Below are 19,053 nucleotides of genomic sequence, written 5' to 3' on the forward strand. Positions count from 1 at the left end.
GGATGTAGACTAACAACAAGAAAAAGAAAATCATAGAAAATTCAATTCATGTGCATTTTGATATCATAAGTTATATCCTTGCTTGTCCATTTGCTGATTTAAATATAATCTAGTCAGGCCTAATTAAAACGGGCCCAGGTCATTACCAAAACTTTACTCCTAGTGAAACTCTAAATTTTACTCTGAATTGGAATTATGAATTCTTGTTGCCACATTGTTAGTAAGAATGTGCTTTATGTGTTTTTGGACTTTTATGGTAGATAGGCATTTTAGGACAGAAATTACCCTTGTAGGCCTACTTATCTAGCTAGTAGCCATTCATATGAGGTTTGATTCATAGGGTCTAATTACCTTGTATCTTTTATCGAGTTACTTGATTTTTTATATCAGTTCCATATTTAATATGTGATCAGATTTATTGTGCTAATTCTTTAGTTGATATTGAGGAAAAGTATATTTCTTATTATTTCACTTCACTGGGTTTAGCACCATGCTCTTTGTGTTGAATGAATGAAATTGAATCTTTTACGTGGATGAGTCAGTTGCTAGTTCACACGTGGGACCTCCGTGTCTGGGCATAGTCCTGGTAGTGTAGAGGGCGCTGTTGATGATACTGCCGATCACCGTTACGAAGATTACCGAAGTTGAGCTGTCATCAAGAGTAAAGTGCTTAGGTGTTGCTAAGTAACGTTGCCTTCGTTGTCTTCTCTGTGCATCGTGCAATCTGTAGTAATGCCAGGGTGCGTGCATATGTGCTTGTTATTATGACATCAGAAAAGAAGTTTGCTATTAAAGCAGTCATCCCCCTCAGCCGAATCATGAGCCGAACTGTGATCGGACCACTGACTACAGTGGATTGGACTTCTTCGGACTCGGGGGAAGTAGGCCAAAACGTAAGCGCTAAAGAGGAGTCGATAGCGTAGGTCTCAATAGGAAACTTGCGCCGTGCGACCGCATATGCATTTGACTAAAACACCGGGACCATGCACCTTTAATGTCCTATCAGAGGGACAGAGTGTTTTGCTGCTTACTAGAGGGGATGAAATGCTTACACACAGTATTGCTCAGTGAAACTAGGGAATTGAACCCAGTACCCTTGGATCTGGGGGCAAGTGCGCTTCTGACTGAGCCAAATCACTGCCTGCCAAGTGGTATACATTATATGCACTCACTTCTGTGATGTCAATTGATCACATCATCAGCATTTCCCAACTAACGTGTTACAGGTAGCCTACTGGTAGTTGCCATGAGAAGAAATCAGAGCTCACACCACTGAACTTGAGTACAAATTATAAGGGCATGCAGTCAAGTCGGGAACTCTTGAAGTGATAAAAAAGCACTTCAGGTGGTGAAAGTACATTATGAATGTTATTTAGAGTACTTTGAACCAACAAGATGTTCTTGCGTGACAGAATCTAGTCATATAGGCCCTACATGGTATTTGATCTGGATCTCCTAATGCCCTCCCTTTTACGCTTTGCAAATTTCATTTGGATCTACCTGGTGAACCCAGGAGATCTCATATGAAAGGCCTCGCAGGTAAAATGCCAAGTGACTTTTCTAAAAATTTTGCCCTAGAACCATAATTACTGTGTAAACTCCTGAGTGTCCCTGGAAACTCCCCGTGACGCGACACTGTAGTGTGTAAAGGCATCAAGGGTAAGCTACTAGTTGAAAGGTGAAGGTCAGCATGCCAACAATGTCTTGCTGGCTGTTTTTGTGCAGTCGCCATAATGTTTACTTCCAATGCATAAAAGTGGATGAGAGGTTTTTCAACTGAGAGCTCAACTTCTCATTATCAAAATAAAACTTTTATACAATCTAACTGATTTTGATACTGGTATCGTATGATTTTTTAAACATTTTTTATTCGTGTTTATTTTTTATTTGTGTTTGTATTTGTATTTTATTTATTCATTTTTTTTGGGGGGGGGGGTGGGGGAGGGGTAAAAAGCCATCAAATAAATGTAGAAGATACTAAATCATTACCGAGCTAGACATATGGTCACCTACACTGTAGTTGCGGCAAAAGTGAGTTACTTGTACTGTATACACCTTATATTTGGCGAGTCTAAATTTTCGCAAATCGGGACTTCCGGACGATTTCACAAGTGGTTAAATTTGCGATCGTGGACTACAGCACACTATACAGAGTTATGCATACATTTGGGTCACATTCATATCGTGGATCAGAGTCATTATTTTAGCGTGTCTGTAATTTCGCAAATAGCACCTGCCTCGCAAAATTCGTGATGTTTTGTTTAATCATGACTTTATTCAAGTTCAAGGAAGTATTAAAATGACATGTATACTAAAGAACCAGGTCCAGCGTTTCATTCAAAATGAATGACAGGTTAAGACACGAACATGGGGTACATAAAAACCTTGTAAAATATTTGGCGTATACAGTATCTCATTGGCCTGGAGACAATGTAGCAACCTAGAGGTGACTCTAGTCTCTGTGTCATCTCCTGGAGACTAGGCGGGCCTCTAGGGAGAAACATGTTCAGTTTTTTCAAAGACTTTTTCTTGTCTCCAGCATGTCTCAACAGTTATTTCCACAATGGTCTATCAGTTGTGACCACATCATTGAGACTGATTTAGTCTGTGACGTTTCCGCAACCTTGCAGAGACATCATGGGAAAGTTACTGCACCACCATGGGCATTGCGGCTACATCCCTGCTACTTCTAAGCGAATAAGTTGTCACCTTGTTTGGATATGTCTCAGACGTTACCCACCTACCCACCAGGAGTTGCCTTCTTGGTGAGAGCGCAATCCTTTTTTTTTTTGTCTTCGAGTCACACAAGTTGCCGCGACTGAACAGTCCCAGCAGTCATAGCGACGTCTCCTTTAGTGAAATAGACCCTTACTTTTAAGATTTGATGTGGGCTATTATTTATTATTAGTAAATTTTGTTGTGATGTCTTTGTAATCTTGTTAATTTGATCAATAAAAACTCAATGAAAAAAAAAAAAGAAATTCGCCTAAAAAACAAAAAACAAAAAACAAAAAAAAAAGATTTGATGTGGGCATTCCATCTGTTGGGAAGGAACTCACCATTGCCCTCTCACTGATTTTTGAAGCAGGTGTTCTTAAAAGGAGTGTCAGGAATGTGTAATAGCATGCATAATCATAGGGCAGTACTGAGGACATGTAGGGTGACAGAAGAGAACAGACAGGGCTTACTGCAGGCAAACTGTGGACAAAATCTGATTCTGTAAAACATGATATTCGCGGCATGAAATTTTCTCGAATTGGAGCCGACGGCCTTTTTTGCAGCATGAAATTCTCGCGAATTGCCATTGGCATTCAGTGCATGTAGTGTAGATTAGAACTGTTGTGTGCATTTATATTTCGCGAATCTTGGCTCTCGCAAAATTAAAGTATGCATGCAAACATTCCTCGTTTTACAGTTTCTACACTGTTCCCAACAGTACAACCAGTTGTGGTAGATATGCTGGAAGGATTTTAATTTCAAACAGACTTTGTAATGCTTATGCTACCAGCAAGAAAGAAGTACAAACCTGTAAATTCACTAAAGCAGCTATTCATTACCTGTAGGCTTTACAATGACACAAGCCTTTAATACCATTGTCACGACTACTGTCAGTATCCCCCCCCCCTTTGATTCAGAAGAGTAGTATTCCATGAAGGCAAACTTACACTGAATAATATATTATCCATATTTCATCCCGAGTGGGTCTTGCCTAATGTCTCAGGCTATGAAATATTTGACTAATACCTCAAACTTGTGCTTTAAAGTTGATAAGTATAAAGACAGAATAAGAAATTTAAGTGTTAATCCCTTTTCAGGAAAAAAGTGAATAATTTCCCTTCATGGGGACGAAAAAAAGCACATTGGTGTTATATTTTCATAAGTTACTCATTTCACTACTATTTAGGACGAAAATTTATTCAGAATATACCATGTAGGCCTATTAATATTGATTGTGCCTTGTTCTGTGACTTGAAATGGCGATTACAATTTTCCTGTATGAGGAGTAGGTGTGTTCAAATTCTTAATTTTGGAGCATGCAGTAGAAGAGAGAGATTCTATCAAATGACAAAGTTCAAGTTTCAAAATACATTTGTCCTTAAAGAATCATGATTTTGCTCGATAAGCTGATAACAGTTTATTGAGATTACAAAGTATTGTTTGTGCATTCTGCATAGATGACGTTTGCCAGTACTTTGACCCTTGAATAAAATAATGTACACCTTGGTATGGAAACTCTTCTGCCTGATGATCAAGCTTTTAATTGATATTTTTTAAGTAGTCCAAAGCAATTTTGCATTGCCAGGGATGTACAGATGTCATGATCTTGGGTGTAAACTTGGCTCAAAAAATGAATTATGATGAATGGGCTATGATGTTGATCAAGACCCGTGTATACTAATAACTAGTCATGTGATACACAAATATTCTTATGCCCTTGTTTATCATCTAGCTTATTTATCGTGCTTTTAGTTCTCATAAGATTCCAAAGATCAGATCCACCAAGAAAATCAATATGTTAAAGTTGATGAAGTAGTTATTTAACTAAAAACTTACTCCTTGCATGTAATATGACTTGTTTTTAATAAAAATGCTTCCCTAGTAGCTAACAGAGAATATGTCGCAGGTATACTTATAGCATATAGGCCTAGGTGATATTCTAACTTGTCATTCCAGTTGGAAAGTGTGCTTATCTCTAAGAAAATTGGAGGTGATATGTACTGATATGAATATTCTAATGAGGTACATAGCATGTATGCTGTATATTTCTATATGATTTCATGAGTGTAATGTTTCACAATTGAGACCACAGTGAACCTTAGTTATTGAATGAGAATAAGTTTGATCTCTTCAGGAAAACAAAAATGAGATAATTTCACACGGAGGAGATCATACAGGGTGAGGTGTTATGTAGATGACAATGTTTTCTTGAGTTATCATATTTTGGAAGTATCAGTCAAGTCATGAAATTCACTAACATAAAAATACTGTGAAATGTATGAGGTAAACAGAAGAAAGGAAAGAGCATTTTCACTCCAGAATTAGGCCTGTGCTATGCACTGCCAAGAGACACAACTAACTAAAAATGGGCTGGTTGTTCAAGTGGGGGAGGCCTGCTGGAAAACATTGTTATTGTCCAAGTTGAATCCTATTGTTGATCAGAGCTGGTATTATAGGAAAGGAGTGTTCTAATGCTGAAGTACCCACTTTGATTGGGGAGTCTATGATGCAAGAACACCATCAGTGTTTGAATACATCAGACTTTCTGTCTGCCTCAGCAATCTGTCTGAGGTGGCATTCCTTTCTGTGTGGTGTATAGAGGCTGGTAATTTAGCATCTTATTTGTGCCATTTATCACCTAGGTCTTTACAAAGTCTTACTAAGAATGAAAGTCGCAGTGTGGGGTATCAGAATGTGAAAGATGGGGTCTTCACTAGCCAGAGTTTTTGAGATACTAGTTGTGGGTTGTTTGCAGTTTACCTTCTCTGAGGTAAAAGTTCAGTGAAAAAAAAAAAAAATAATACGGACAAAATTCACTCGAACTTTGTCAGATTTGTTTGCCTTTGTCTTCATCAGCCCCAGAAGAGATCTAGGACACTTGCTAAAAGTCCTAGAGCTTTTATGAAATTGGCTCTGAATGTTCAAAGCTTAAGATAGAGAAGATCCAATTACATCATGTTGGCTATAGTAGTATCTTCATCAGAAAATTAAACTAATATTGATCAAGCCAGTGAAGGCTGCCTACTTGTCAGGGCATCTGAACCAAGGGGGGGGGGGGGGGGGGCATTTTGGGCAAGGGCTAAATCATTTTACTTTATATCTTATATATAGTTCAAGTCATATTAGGCCCATTCACACACAAGGGAAAAAGTGCGATTTAAAAATCAATTTTCTTATCGCGATAAAAATTTCGAAATTTTTTCCAGTGTGGACAGAAAAATCTCACTAATTACCGCGATCCTTATCGCGATCCAACTCGCACTATTAGTGCGATTTTTCAGAATAATCGCGATTATTTTGCCAAGCGTCGTGTGTGTGAGCGCGATCGAGATTCGGAAATCGGTATTTTTAATCCCATCGTTCGTAGCGCGTGCGAAACTCTATTGGGACTGCGGGGTCAGTCTTCGGTCATGCAAGTTTCGCGCATGCGCAATTTGGCCACTGATCGTTCTTTCCTTGCTGCGAAGTGCGATTTTTCCTTGTGTATGAACGGTCAAAAAAAAAATCGAAATTTGGATCGCGATTGAAATTTTGATTTTCGTTGTTTGTGAACGGGCCTATTGCCTTGGGCAAGTCACCATGCGGGGAGTTGTAGCCTCCTGCTTATGAAATCCGGCTAACTGACCAGATTATGGCACCTTTAGCCATTCTAGTGGAGCAAATGCAGTTTAGACTAGGGTTATGCTATTGTGACTAGCATTGTTTGTGTCTGTGCATTTTGTTCCATCTATCCATAGGGGCACATAGCATTGGCACTACCTTTGAAGAAAATAATTACTGAGCAATTTCTGGTACTTTGAGTTCTCATGCACTCTACCTGTAGAAAGCTACAGCTCTTCATGCACCATGCTGAAATCAGCAAATTACCTTTTTCCGTTTGCTGTCTGTGTTTTGATTGAAGCCAACTTTCTAGAGGTCGTTGACTTTCTGATGAGATAGTGTACTGCAAGTTTTTCTTCCAGAGTTACATAAGAGTATGAATTTTGCATCCAGTGTATCCCTAGACCAATTAGTTACAAGAGAAAGTAAGACAAGATATTAGAATGGTGGTTTGAAAATATTAGGTAGGTTGAATTCTGTCATGTTACCCTATACTGAAGATTGGATGTTTGTCATTACTTGTGCATGGCTGGGGGGGGGGGGGGAGGGGTTATGTGTTGGCAAACAAATTTCCTCTTAAATCTTCCTGATGCCAAGTTAAAGCAAGACAAATGCTATATAAAGTATTTATTTTGTGATCATTTCTGAGAACATTGAATTGTAAGAAATTTGGGGGAGGGGGTATTCTGTGATCTTTAAACCAACGATGTGAATGTATCTTCTTAGAGAATTACATGGACTACCAGGTATGCCTTTTTATGGACATTTCGTTGTTGTTAGAATATGGTTGATAAGCACTGTCTGTTCTTGTGGCTTACGTCTTTCTCATGACCCCAACCTGAACTTGGTGCTGATGCAGCCACTATAATGACCTGTGCAGCCAGAGGTCTGGTTGGGGGCTATCCAGAACCACTCTACATGTACATCCCTCATGTAATCTGCTGCTGGATGAGTAGGCCCTATATTATACTAATCAAAACTTTTACATTTTTGAATAGATTTAAGCACTTGAAATCTTTATAAAAAAAACCAAACAAACAAAATATATAAAAAATATTCATTTAAATTACAAGATATTGTTCAAACACTTTGGCTATTGATTACAGTCGGGAGGTATTGACTCATTATGCTGTTCCTGTTGATGAATACTGAGCACCTTTGCAGGAAATCCATGTGATAAACGGAGAGGGATAGAAGCAATAGAATCCAAAAAGTGGTTATTGGCTGTGGCTTGTAGGTCATTCATACAGGAACTCCTGACCCTTTGCAGCAGAGAAGTGCAGCCGTGACTAGACATCGACTGGCTGGCTACATTCTAATGTCTGCAGTCACATGTGCCTTGGCCTTGGAGGTTACAAAGGGACCATGAAATCTTGAGATGTATACTATAGGGCTTTTTACACTTGTAAATTTTTGCTTAGCCCCGGACCAACGGTGGGGCTAAGGGGGGGCCTTAGCCCCACCGTTGGTACGGCACTATCCTTAGCCCACTTTCTGTTTACACTCGTTTTTGCCAAAGTGGGCTAGCCCCACCGATAGTACGGTACTATCTGGCCCTGCAAAATAGCAGGGGTTAGCACCGCAATTGCGGTGCTAGCACCGCAATTGCGGTGCCAAGCAAGTGAGTGTAAACAGAACGAAAAAATAATCCTGGGCTAAGCGACGGAGACGAAGTCCGACCCTCACTGACCAATCAGAAACGAGGTAATCAAGTGCTGCCGGTGCGTGCGTGTACGTGTACAGTACACAGCGTAATTATGAATATTCATGTGGTTTGGAAAGTCCGGGGCTAAGAAATACGAGTGTAAAAAGGTCAGTTTTCTCCTTAGCCCCGGACAAGAGATAGTACGGGACTAATTGGCGAGTGTAAAAAGCTGAAAAAGTTGGTACGGGACTAACGATAGTCCTGGGTCAGAGAAAGTCCGGGGTTAAGAAACACAAGTGTAAAAAGCCCTTAAGCCTATTGATCATTATTTGTGTGTTTTGTTTTTTGTTTGCTTTTGTTTTTGTTTTTCTTTTGTTCCACTGGAAGTTTGCCCTCAGGAGACTTTGCGTTTTGAATTTGCTGGGCAAGATGTCCACCTTAACACATTGAAATGGCATGTTTGCATACAATTTATTTCCTGACAGTGAGTTTTAGTTGATTTTAATGGTACTGTGTAGCATCATATAGTTTTGTAACACTCTGATTAGAATAACTCTGATTTACATAATCAGTCAGGTTCCCGAAATCACAGCTGCATTGTATGTGGTTTGCTATTCTACCTGTTTTAGTTTATCATAAGTTTTACCATCCTTTGTTAATATTCCATATGATAATTAAACAATGCAAATAAACTCTCTGTCAGTGGAGTCCATGCTGATCATATGGAATGTTCTGTTTTGTTGCAGAATTTTTGTGAGCTTTTGAATTTGTGAAATATTGATTCTTCATTGGCAACACACTTCAGAAGAGTAGGGCTTGTTTTGCATTCTAATTTTATGCAGATTTAATGATGATGTTTCATTGCATATTTCTCAAATGAATATGAGGTAGATTAATTCAGAGGTGGAGATTGAATAATGAGAAGATGATCATTTCTGAAGTAACTTTCTTGTGGACTTTCCTTAAACATTGAAAGAACAAAACAGAGTATTATATCAATAGCAGTATCTATAATCAAGTTCCCATCAACCTCCAACTCCCTCCTGTTTACCCGAAACCCTCATCCCCAGGCTAGCCTTTTGAACATACAGTCCAAGAATGATTATACCAACACATTTCATTCAAGCTTGCCAGGCATGAGTCATAGAGCACACAATTCAGGCATTGGGATATGAGGTGATACTCACACTGTAGTCTTGTACCTCTTTCTGAATGGACATTGGGCATTTCTGATCCTTCAGTGTTGTTGCCCCACTGAAGGCAGTGTGCCTGGGAGGGGGAGAGGTGTTATAAGACATGTACAGCTGGGAAACAAGAGTACTTGTCTGCTTGTTCTTTTTTATTTTAAACTGTTACAATTTTCCCTGAAAATGTATGTTGGAAAAAATAAATGCTGCATATATTGATTTACTAAAGTCTTTTGATATTTCTCCCTTGTTTATGCAAGAATCCAATTAACCAAATGAACCAATATGTGGTCCTCCTGACATTGCGTTCTTCAATTATTTTTCTTTCCTTTTTTTTGTTGTTGTGGGGGAGGTAAATTCCAACATGATTATCACTTTAGTAATTCTAGAATAGTTTTGAGAAAAATATCATCATATCAACTATAAAGCAAGATATTTTCGCGGCATGAAATTATTACAAATTGCTACTGGCATTCTATGCATTGATAGTGTGCATTTTAATTTCACAAATCTTGGCTCTCACAAAATTTGGTAAATCAAAATGCACACAAACATTTCTGGTTTTAGTATTTGGGTCTTCTTCAAAATGAGGAAAAATAACACAAGATATGTTACAGTCACTACAAAAGGTGACTGTTAAATTCATGGTGGGACACCACTGTTATTTAGTCATTTTGCCAAGTACTTAGTCCATTTCGAATACTATATCTTCAAATCCCAAACCAACTTTTTCTGTGGGTCATTCATTCTCTGAGAAACATGTAGCCCCCAGCACTCTATGATGAACAAAGATACATGTTTTTTTTGTTTGGTAGCACTGGTATAGGTCATAGGTCACACCTCTCAAGATGGAAGGTTATTGATCTGCAAAGTTTTTTGTTGTAACCAAGTTGTGGGAGAGGAAGAGACAACGATTAAACTAATGGTATTTCATTACCATGAATTTGGTTTTATAAAGAGGAAGGGGGAGGGGGTAAGGGCCTTCTGTCAGCACAACAAAGAAACAAAGACAGCATGGCCTCCACCTGCTGAGAGGTATGTGGCCATCTTGGCGACTTGTTTTGTAAGGCCTGTGTTTGACTGCTTTCACAGTGAGTTCGTAATATTTGGGAAAATATTTTTAAAAGAAATGTAAAAAACCCCATCTCTGTAAGGGGTATTTACACTGCCACCCAAAACCATACTTTTTTTTTGTCACATTTAAATTTCATCAGAAGTACAGGTAGCTAGGCATGTGAGCAGAATTTTTAAACCCTCCTCAGAGGTGAAGTGTTGTTTTGAAACAACGCAGTTTTATTCAGTTTTTTTTTTTTTTTTTTTTTTTTTTTTTTTTTTTTTGCCAGTGTAAATGCTCACTCTCTGGCTCACCAGTTTTATTTCAGTGTTTGGTCACATGACATCCACCTCGGTGCAGAGATCTAGTGCCCGCCTGCCTATAGCAATCTATATGTAAGAGTCACACAGATCAGTGGCTTCCATTGAAACATGGCGGCAAGCTGTGCATGCATTCTGCTTTTACTCCCAAAAGAACTAGATAATTATACTGGTCTTTCTTGTGCATGCACATTTCTTGCATTAAAAAAAAAAAGAAGAAGAGAAGTCTCTGTTTTTTGTGGCAGTGTTACATTATAAAGCTCTTATTTTTTCCCATTCCATTTTTTTTTTTTCCAAAAGATGTCAGCATTTTAGAGAACTAGCAGTGACAGATATTACGGGTGTGTGTGGGGGGAGGGGGGTGGGGTGAAAAAAAAGAACTCAGTGACAAAATGCAGTTTTTACTGCTTGGCGCAGGATATTTTAGTTTGGGCCAGGAGCTGGCCAAAAATGCACAAGTTACTTGAGAGGGGTAGTATACCCCATTTTAGATACTGCGGGTGGATTCCAGAGTTTCCGATTGAAAGTTCGAAAGCCCTCTTGAAAAAGTGGTCTCTTGTCTGCTTATACTGTTCGGGCTGGTTTCGCCCCAAGCAGGCCTGACTGACTCCATTCTCATGGTAACCGAGTTAGGAACACCTCCAATGAATGGCACATTCTTTTGAGTTTCGTACATTGATAAACTGCAAACATGATTAAACACAAAAGTGTGCTAGTTGTGTGGCGTGTATCAGCGGTGGTTGGTCACAACGGCTGATTTGTAATTGTAGAGGATGACGAGTAGATGCTGCCAATCTAAAGAATAGACAGTAGATACTTTATTGAAGAAGATTTTCTTTTTTTTTTTTCACATTTCTAATTTCATGATATCAACCATTATTTTTAAAGGAGAAACCATTTCTGACTTCATCAATTTATTAAATACAAAGAATATTTAAAATCAGAATTTGGAGTAATGATAATGGACAATGTTTAATGAACAAGTTTGGCTGTCCTCACCAGCAGCCTCAAAAAAAGATAAATATGCAACATTCCTCTCGACATGGCTTCCCTCCAGAGACACCATGACAAATCTACCACTAGATAGTCTTCACATTTTATTTTGTTGTTGTATAGGCTTAATTATATCTCACCATCACTGTGATCTAGACTGGCGTAGGTTTTGTTATACCGGGGAGCTTGGAAACTATTGTACCTCCCTATTACATTCTTGCTTCTGTGCAGTTTTCATTGGCATTTTGATTGAGCTAATCCATTGCCTATGTGGGATTTGTGCAAGATAGTGAGCTTACATTGATATGTTTTAAGCCATAACTGATGCTAGGGGGAAGCAGAACACCATGTTGCAGCAGTCTCACATTAGTTTCAAGGACCAATGTAAGTGAATACATTGCTGGACAGTTTCCAGACTCTCTTCTAGCTCTGTTTGGCTATGCATTGTCATTTGTCCATTGCAAGTGACGTCAATGTCAACCTTTCAATTTCACTTTGAATGACCATCATACATGTTTCTGACCTTTTGATCTGATTTTGTCAGAAGGGCAGTGATTCATAGTAATGATTTAATGGAAATATTGTTGGTTCTGACTTTAAGGCTTTTTAGGATTCCTGAAAACAGCATTTGAAAGGCAAATCAACCATCTGGATGGACAACTAAAGCATTCATTTCAATTTGGGGGCCAGTGTTCCGTCTTTCTCACCATTATTTGACCCCTGTGCATTTATGTACTTCTTATGGCTTCTGCACATTGAAAGCTATGGCTTAAAACATGTAACATCGTTTGGATTACTGTCTTCTCACATTGTGCAGATCATATTGAGTTTTCATCAGATGAGGTTTGCCAGGCTGCATTAAAACATCATAGAAAATTCTAGTTCCTGTATATAATCAGATGCAATTCCATGCACAAAATATAGTGGAAATAGAATTGATATAATGATATGTAAATCACTGCTTTTACTTCAGCATACCCACACCCCCCCCCCAAAAAAAAAAAAAAAAAAAAAAACTGTTGTGGCATGGAACAGTCAGTTATTGTCATTCACTTACTAGTACTTTTTAAAAAAAAAGTTGTTAAATGATACTCCCATGCACTTTGTGGAACAGTCGACGCTAAGAGAAAGCTTAGTGCATTATTGGATTTAGTGGATTATTTCAACTTCTATGGAGCAGAGAGTATAATGAAATATGCAACTTATTTCGCTCTCATGGATGTTTTTTAACTCTTACGATCCTGATAAGATTCAAATAAGTTAAAAGAACATGGGTAGCATTTGCATGGTTTTGTAGTTGTGCATTCAGAATTTCACATATTTTGTCAGAATGAACTTCTTGTCAAAAGACATGTTTTTATTCAGAGAATCATCCCCGTAATATGAATCCCTGTAGATGTTTAGGTTATCACTCTAGTGATGTGTTTGCCAATTCCGGTCAGGAGTATGAACCCCCACATTTGGTAACACTAAGAGTACCTTTCTTAACCCAAAAAGCCAAAAGGAGATAATGAATAAAGATATGAACAGATGATATAAGTTTGAATTGAACATTGAAATTAAAGCATACATCTTGTATTTCCTATCACGCAGCAGTAGGCCCCTATGGGATATAAACCTAAACCATTAGACCTTCATTACAGACTCTAGGTTCACTCCTTGCATCAAAGACAAGGCCCATAAAGTTTTTGTTACAATAACAAAGTGTAGGTGGATTCTGTTCTGCTCCAGTGGTGAGACTAGGGGTAGTAGTATTATGCAAGTAGGATGTTACATAATCATCACCAGTTACCCCAGCAGATGATCAGTTTCAACCCTTTGTTATAAGACTAGCTGCACCAGTGGGCCACTCACTGAAGAATGAAATGAGTTGCTCTGTGCTCAGAACACACTAGTAATTTAGGAATAGTTATTTGGCAATGCTTTCAGTGTTCATTACAGTGCACAAGAGAGAGAAATTGGGAAAATTATGTGCAGTCAGACATGTGTAACCAAGGAAAACATACTGCTAGCATATGTTTGAAGATTGTTGTTACATTAAACAGAACACATCTGTTTTTATTTGAAGTAAAACTTCAATTGCAGAGGATGAGGAGATAGGATTGTATGATAAAGAAACTGATTTCTCAAGGAAATGATTATTGGTGGCTGTGTTGACCAATCGTTTTGGAGGGATATTGGTTTATTGCAGTAAACAGAAATTTGGAAAAGAACAAGATCTCTAAATGGGTGATTTTCAACAACAACAAAAAAAAAAAAATGCTGCTCAAGCTGTAGTCATTGGCCATGCAGTCAAGATTGACATCTATCAGCAATTTCAAGGAATAATTGTTAGATGATAGTTAGGGATAAACCAGTCTATGTAGCTAAGTATTTATTTGTTGGGAAAAGTTTCATGAGCTGAATAAATGGATATGACTGTAGGCATCACAATGAAAGTAGGAAGTGTTTGTACTATGATTGCAGTGTAAAACTGCCTTAGCCTATTTAGCCTTCAACATGATTAGGACATGCTGACAACTTATGTGTGATTTGTAACCAAAAGTGTACTCTGATAATTCTTTATTCATATCTATTGCTTCCTGGTGAAGGATTTTGTCTATTTGATGTTACATTGCAGTCATATAGGAAATAGCAATGCAACAGCAGAAGCAACTTTATACAGTAAGATAATCGAAATATGATGATTTAAGTTATAGTGCTGTTCAAAGTGAGTTATATTTGTTCAGCTTCTATCTTTAGCAAACAAAAGGCAAACCCAAAATTGCATGTACAATTGTATGCAGGGGATGCATGTATCCATGCCTTGGAGATAATACCTTTGTGTTGTGTTAATGGACTTTGTGAGACTGGATTTATCGATTAGTTTATTTGCCAATGGAATTTGGATAGAGCAAAGAAGAGGCCACTATCCTTTGCACCACATGCACGATTGAGTTTGAAGCCTCCAATGGCTGACATATACCTCATGGGACTAGATGTGTGGAGAGATTTGACTGCTGATGATAGCTGCGATATTCTTGTGTAGTGACCTGCATCATACTCAGGATAATAAACTACTACTATTGGGTGGGAAAGACCTGGTATTATAATGCAACTTCAATGACACCACCCCCTCCCCCAGGTTTTATTGCCACTACCATTATTATGATGTAAATGCCTTCATTCTTTGTTTATACACTGCAGAGAGATGTTTAGAGTTTGTTCAATGAGCGCATTGTATAATTTATGTAGTAATGTGTAGCTGATTTCTAGACTGTCTCTTTTCCAGCTGGTTCAGGTTAAATACAAGCCAGTATTTCACATCTAGATACTTCCTGTTTTAGCTCATGCCAGAGCCAGACGCTACATTTGCAGACACCTGAAAATGCACAATATGAAAAAAAAAGCAAAACATAACACAACTGAAGTAAGTTATCATGAAAGAAACAGCTGCTGTTCTTAGATTTATCCATTCAAAGTGTTCATTACTGAGGAAAGACAGGTACTTGAGATACCTGCTGAAATTATTGCTTCTTATGAACATTATTTTTTAAAATAATGTGACAATGTTGAGAGCCTGCAACAGTGTCGTATGATGATGAAAGACAGAACTATTGTGCACTTTGATATTAGAAACATCGCACTTATCTGGCTTTACCATTCACCATGTTTTCTGTGAAACATAATGAAAAGTAAGATTTTCAAAAGTCCATCTGTCCCATCCAGTGTATCAATTTGGTAAAAATACAAAACAACAATATCAAGCTCTATACCCCTCTGGTATACCTGACAGTAGCACTTTCTGCTCATACTTGTATCAGTTTTTGTTGTGATTTCTCCCCACAATATTGATGTAACACCGATTTGGTGATTCACAAAATATTGACATACCCCAAATTTGGTCCCTGTAGATAGGTCTCCTTGCCGCATTGCTCATGGTGACTTGTGATTCCTACCTGTTTCTCAAAGGAATACTTCCAAGAGAATGTAATTAATTCTCTCAATTACATGACATGGTAGCAAGGTGTTGGGGAAGAAACTTGCATAATGATTTGTGAAATTCAAAGGGACCCCTATGCTAGAACTGAAATGAAAAAAAAAAAAGAAGAAAAACAAAACTAACTACTAGGTTCCACAAATATAAAAGTGCAGATTGATAAGCCTATTCACTGCTTACCGGATAGGCTGTTACACTAATGGTATATGGGCTATTTTATTTGATACCAATTGATTCTACAAGATAAGTGTGTCTTTATAATGGAGACAGTACATTACTAGTGGAATGAGAGTGAATTATTGACCATTGTTTTTTAATTTTTGCTCACAAAGCATAGTAATTTTCAAGTTATGTGATATAGAAGGTCATAGACTTGGTGTAGCCAGTTTGTCCAAGTTGTGACTCACAGACTACATTTAAAGCAATATGAATGTGGACTGAAGTCATTTGCTTTTAGAAAATTAGATGGAATCCCTCAGCTTTGTCCTTATCTGTGATCTAATGCTTCAGACCTGTCACTGTCTGAAGTAAACAAATAGTTCTTACATCTAGGCCTACAGTTAGACATGGTAAAAGGCTGAGCCCTTTCAGCATATTAGGTACTCATCATGCACAGTTCTGTAAAACGAGGAATGTTTGCGTGCATTTCAGTTTCTCAAATTTCGCGAGCGCCATGATTCGTGAAATTAAAATGCACGTAAAAGTTCTTGTTTACACTATATGTATGCATTGAATGCCAGTGGCAATTCGCGTAAATTTCATGCCGCAAAAAAAGGCTGTCGGCTCCAGTTTACGAAAATTTCATTGCACGAATATATCATGTTTTACAGTTTTCAACACATGCTACATGTAGTTACTTTCATGTGTGGGCATTCAAATAATGTTTCAAAGAATATCAAGTTTGATAAAATCATTTCCATTTCTCATCAATATTAGATTGTGAGATAAATGATTTTGAGAAGTTGGTCTTGTGTCTGTCTGTTGCTACATAGTATTCAGTATTGAAGTTCATTCAAAGTAACATTTTTGTGAAGGAATAACAGGAGCTGCCAATATTTCTTGTTTTCTGTCAGGGTATAGGGGTGTTTTTGATAATTGCTTGGGCACCATAAAGCCTGTGAAAAGCCCACCTATAATCCAGTCTCTGGAGATAATATGTTCATGCTGAAGTGTGTCATGAGGTTTACAAATAGACACAGACACTGGTGCATTATAGTCATTCTGTGGTTTTGTGACAAACAAAATGTACTCTGCCAAATGTCTCGCTTCCATCTGCTGAACATTGTACAACAAGCAATAGTGGCCATTGATATTACAAGTTTACAACCCACTTCTGAAGAAAATCAGCATCATAATGATTTGTGAAACAACAGTTTGAATAACATCAGGGAGATGTACAATACAAAATTATAATTTGCTCTGAGAGAATTTTTAGTATTCTTTCAAATGGCTGATTGATCATAGGAATGTCTGTCATTTCTTTATACATGTTAGCTTAAATGTCTGTTTGAAATACTTGAAGCTGTTGTGGTCAACCTGCAGGGCAGTGACCTTTAAAGGCATTATTTACCATTTGCTTATTCAAAAACACACACACACACACACACACACACACACACACAACAACTTAGTGCTTCAGAATAGTTCTAAAATTTGAGTTTAGGATAGAAACAACCAATTTGATGTAGAAATTTGAATCAGTATAATCAATGCTGAGTATTGTTATAATACAAAATGTGAACAATTCGTTATAAAAATGTTTCTAGACTAAACCATCTACAGTTATGGTTTATTGAGAAAATGATGATATATCCTTATATTTTAAGCTTTATTGCAAATTTTTATATGGTAGGATGTTTTGTGATACAACTGACCTACACATATGCATGAAATGTGATAACTTTAACATTTTTAAAATCACTGCTGCCAATGGTAAACTGTACCTTTAACCCACAAAAATTACCAACAATTCAGATGATACATCATTTTCCCTAGTTCTCATTTTAAGTATTTTTCCTGTGCCATTTTAGATGATGTGAGAATTACAATACAAAGGGGGTTTATCATGAGCAAAGCCACGTAGGGTTGTTCTTTTGAGAAAAATGAAATTATTGACGTACATGTATGCACAAAATTTTGAATACCATGCGAAATGGCAGTGTCTAGAAGATATCAAAAGATGACTTTCTTTTATGTACCCATTAATTCCTTTCCTTGTGTAATTTTGCAATTTTTTTTTTTTTTTACAGATTTGACCCTTTTGGTTTTATTGCATTCTTTCAATTTGATTCATTCTGTGAGTTAAATTGCTTCAATACCATCACAAACTTTGTTACATAAAAGCATTTGAGTGTGAATTTGCCATCATGTGTCTGCTATGAAGAATGAGTAGGTAGTGTCCACCTTTGCTGGGATGTTATCCATGGGCAGTACGTGACTAGAATCAAAGTGAGCAATTTAAATGACCCATACAAGGAACCCTCCACTGACAGGGTGACTGACTGCTGGGCTGATCTTTCCCTCAGTATGCTTCATGACCAGCTGCTCAGTTCCACAAGGGTACTTTGACTTGGGCTTGTGCATAGTGTAGAAGAGGGAGAGGGGGAGGGATGTCAGAGGGGTATCCTAACATAATTTTGTGCTAATCAACTTACAAACATCAGCCACTAATACCAAATCTTACTGTTTCATCCTCAAAGATGGTAATTGTAAATAATCCATAGCATGCTAAAGTATGCTGTGTCATGTTCAGTATGTTGTAGTATAATGGGGAAATTAAATTATCTCTGCCCCTAGCAGCATATAGTGTAGCCCTACATATAGTGTATATTTCAAACTTAGAGAAAAATTATACTACCAAATTACCAAGTTACCAAGTTATTGCCACAGTTTATACCACTCAACATGGTGAATTTACTGAGAAATTGGTTAGTTTCAGCTGAAACTGTTTCAGTTATTTCCCAGGATGGACAAATATTTTGTGAATTTCTTTGTTCAGGAGGTACTTATTATTCATGGTATGAAAATCTTTCAGGACAATTCAATTGAAATGAAACTTGGTTTTGTAAAGATGAATATCATGTGTAGATGTATTTGTCATGCTATCTACTGAATTTCATTTCAAGCTAAATGAGTACAGCACAGTTTGATCCCTTGTCACATGATCACAGTAGCTCTTTGAGATATCTTGTAACAATAATTAAGGTTTCATAGAATCCAGAAGGCAAAAGATACTGAGTAACATGAGTGAAGTGAGGAGCTCACCAAGCACTTTGACAAATCAAGGGACCTGCTTGAATATTCTTTGCAACTGAAAAGCAAACTAAAATGTTTCTTACAAAAATTTTGATTTGTATGCATTTTGTCAGCCTTTGTGGTCTGATATAGATTTTACTTATTCATTCCTCTTTTGCTCATTCACATGACTTCTATTCTGCATAGTCAACAATTCAAAATGGATTTCTTTTAATGCAGACATGTTCGGTTCCAAACTCACTGTGACTTCAATGCTGGTCTTTGCCTCCGTTTTGAATTGATTGTCAGGCTTATTTGGCCAC

At 37.6% G+C, this 19,053-nt stretch overlaps 1 protein-coding gene across 14 annotated transcripts in view; it reads left to right on the forward strand.

Annotated features, from left to right (window-relative positions):
• LOC140228490 (CUGBP Elav-like family member 1-A) overlaps positions 1-19,053 on the forward strand; it is a 135,377-nt gene that overhangs the window by 764 nt on the left and 115,560 nt on the right. The gene's annotated exons all lie outside the window — the stretch shown is intronic.

This window comes from Diadema setosum, chromosome 5, assembly GCF_964275005.1.
Source record: "Diadema setosum chromosome 5, eeDiaSeto1, whole genome shotgun sequence".
NCBI lineage: Eukaryota > Metazoa > Echinodermata > Echinoidea > Diadematoida > Diadematidae > Diadema > Diadema setosum.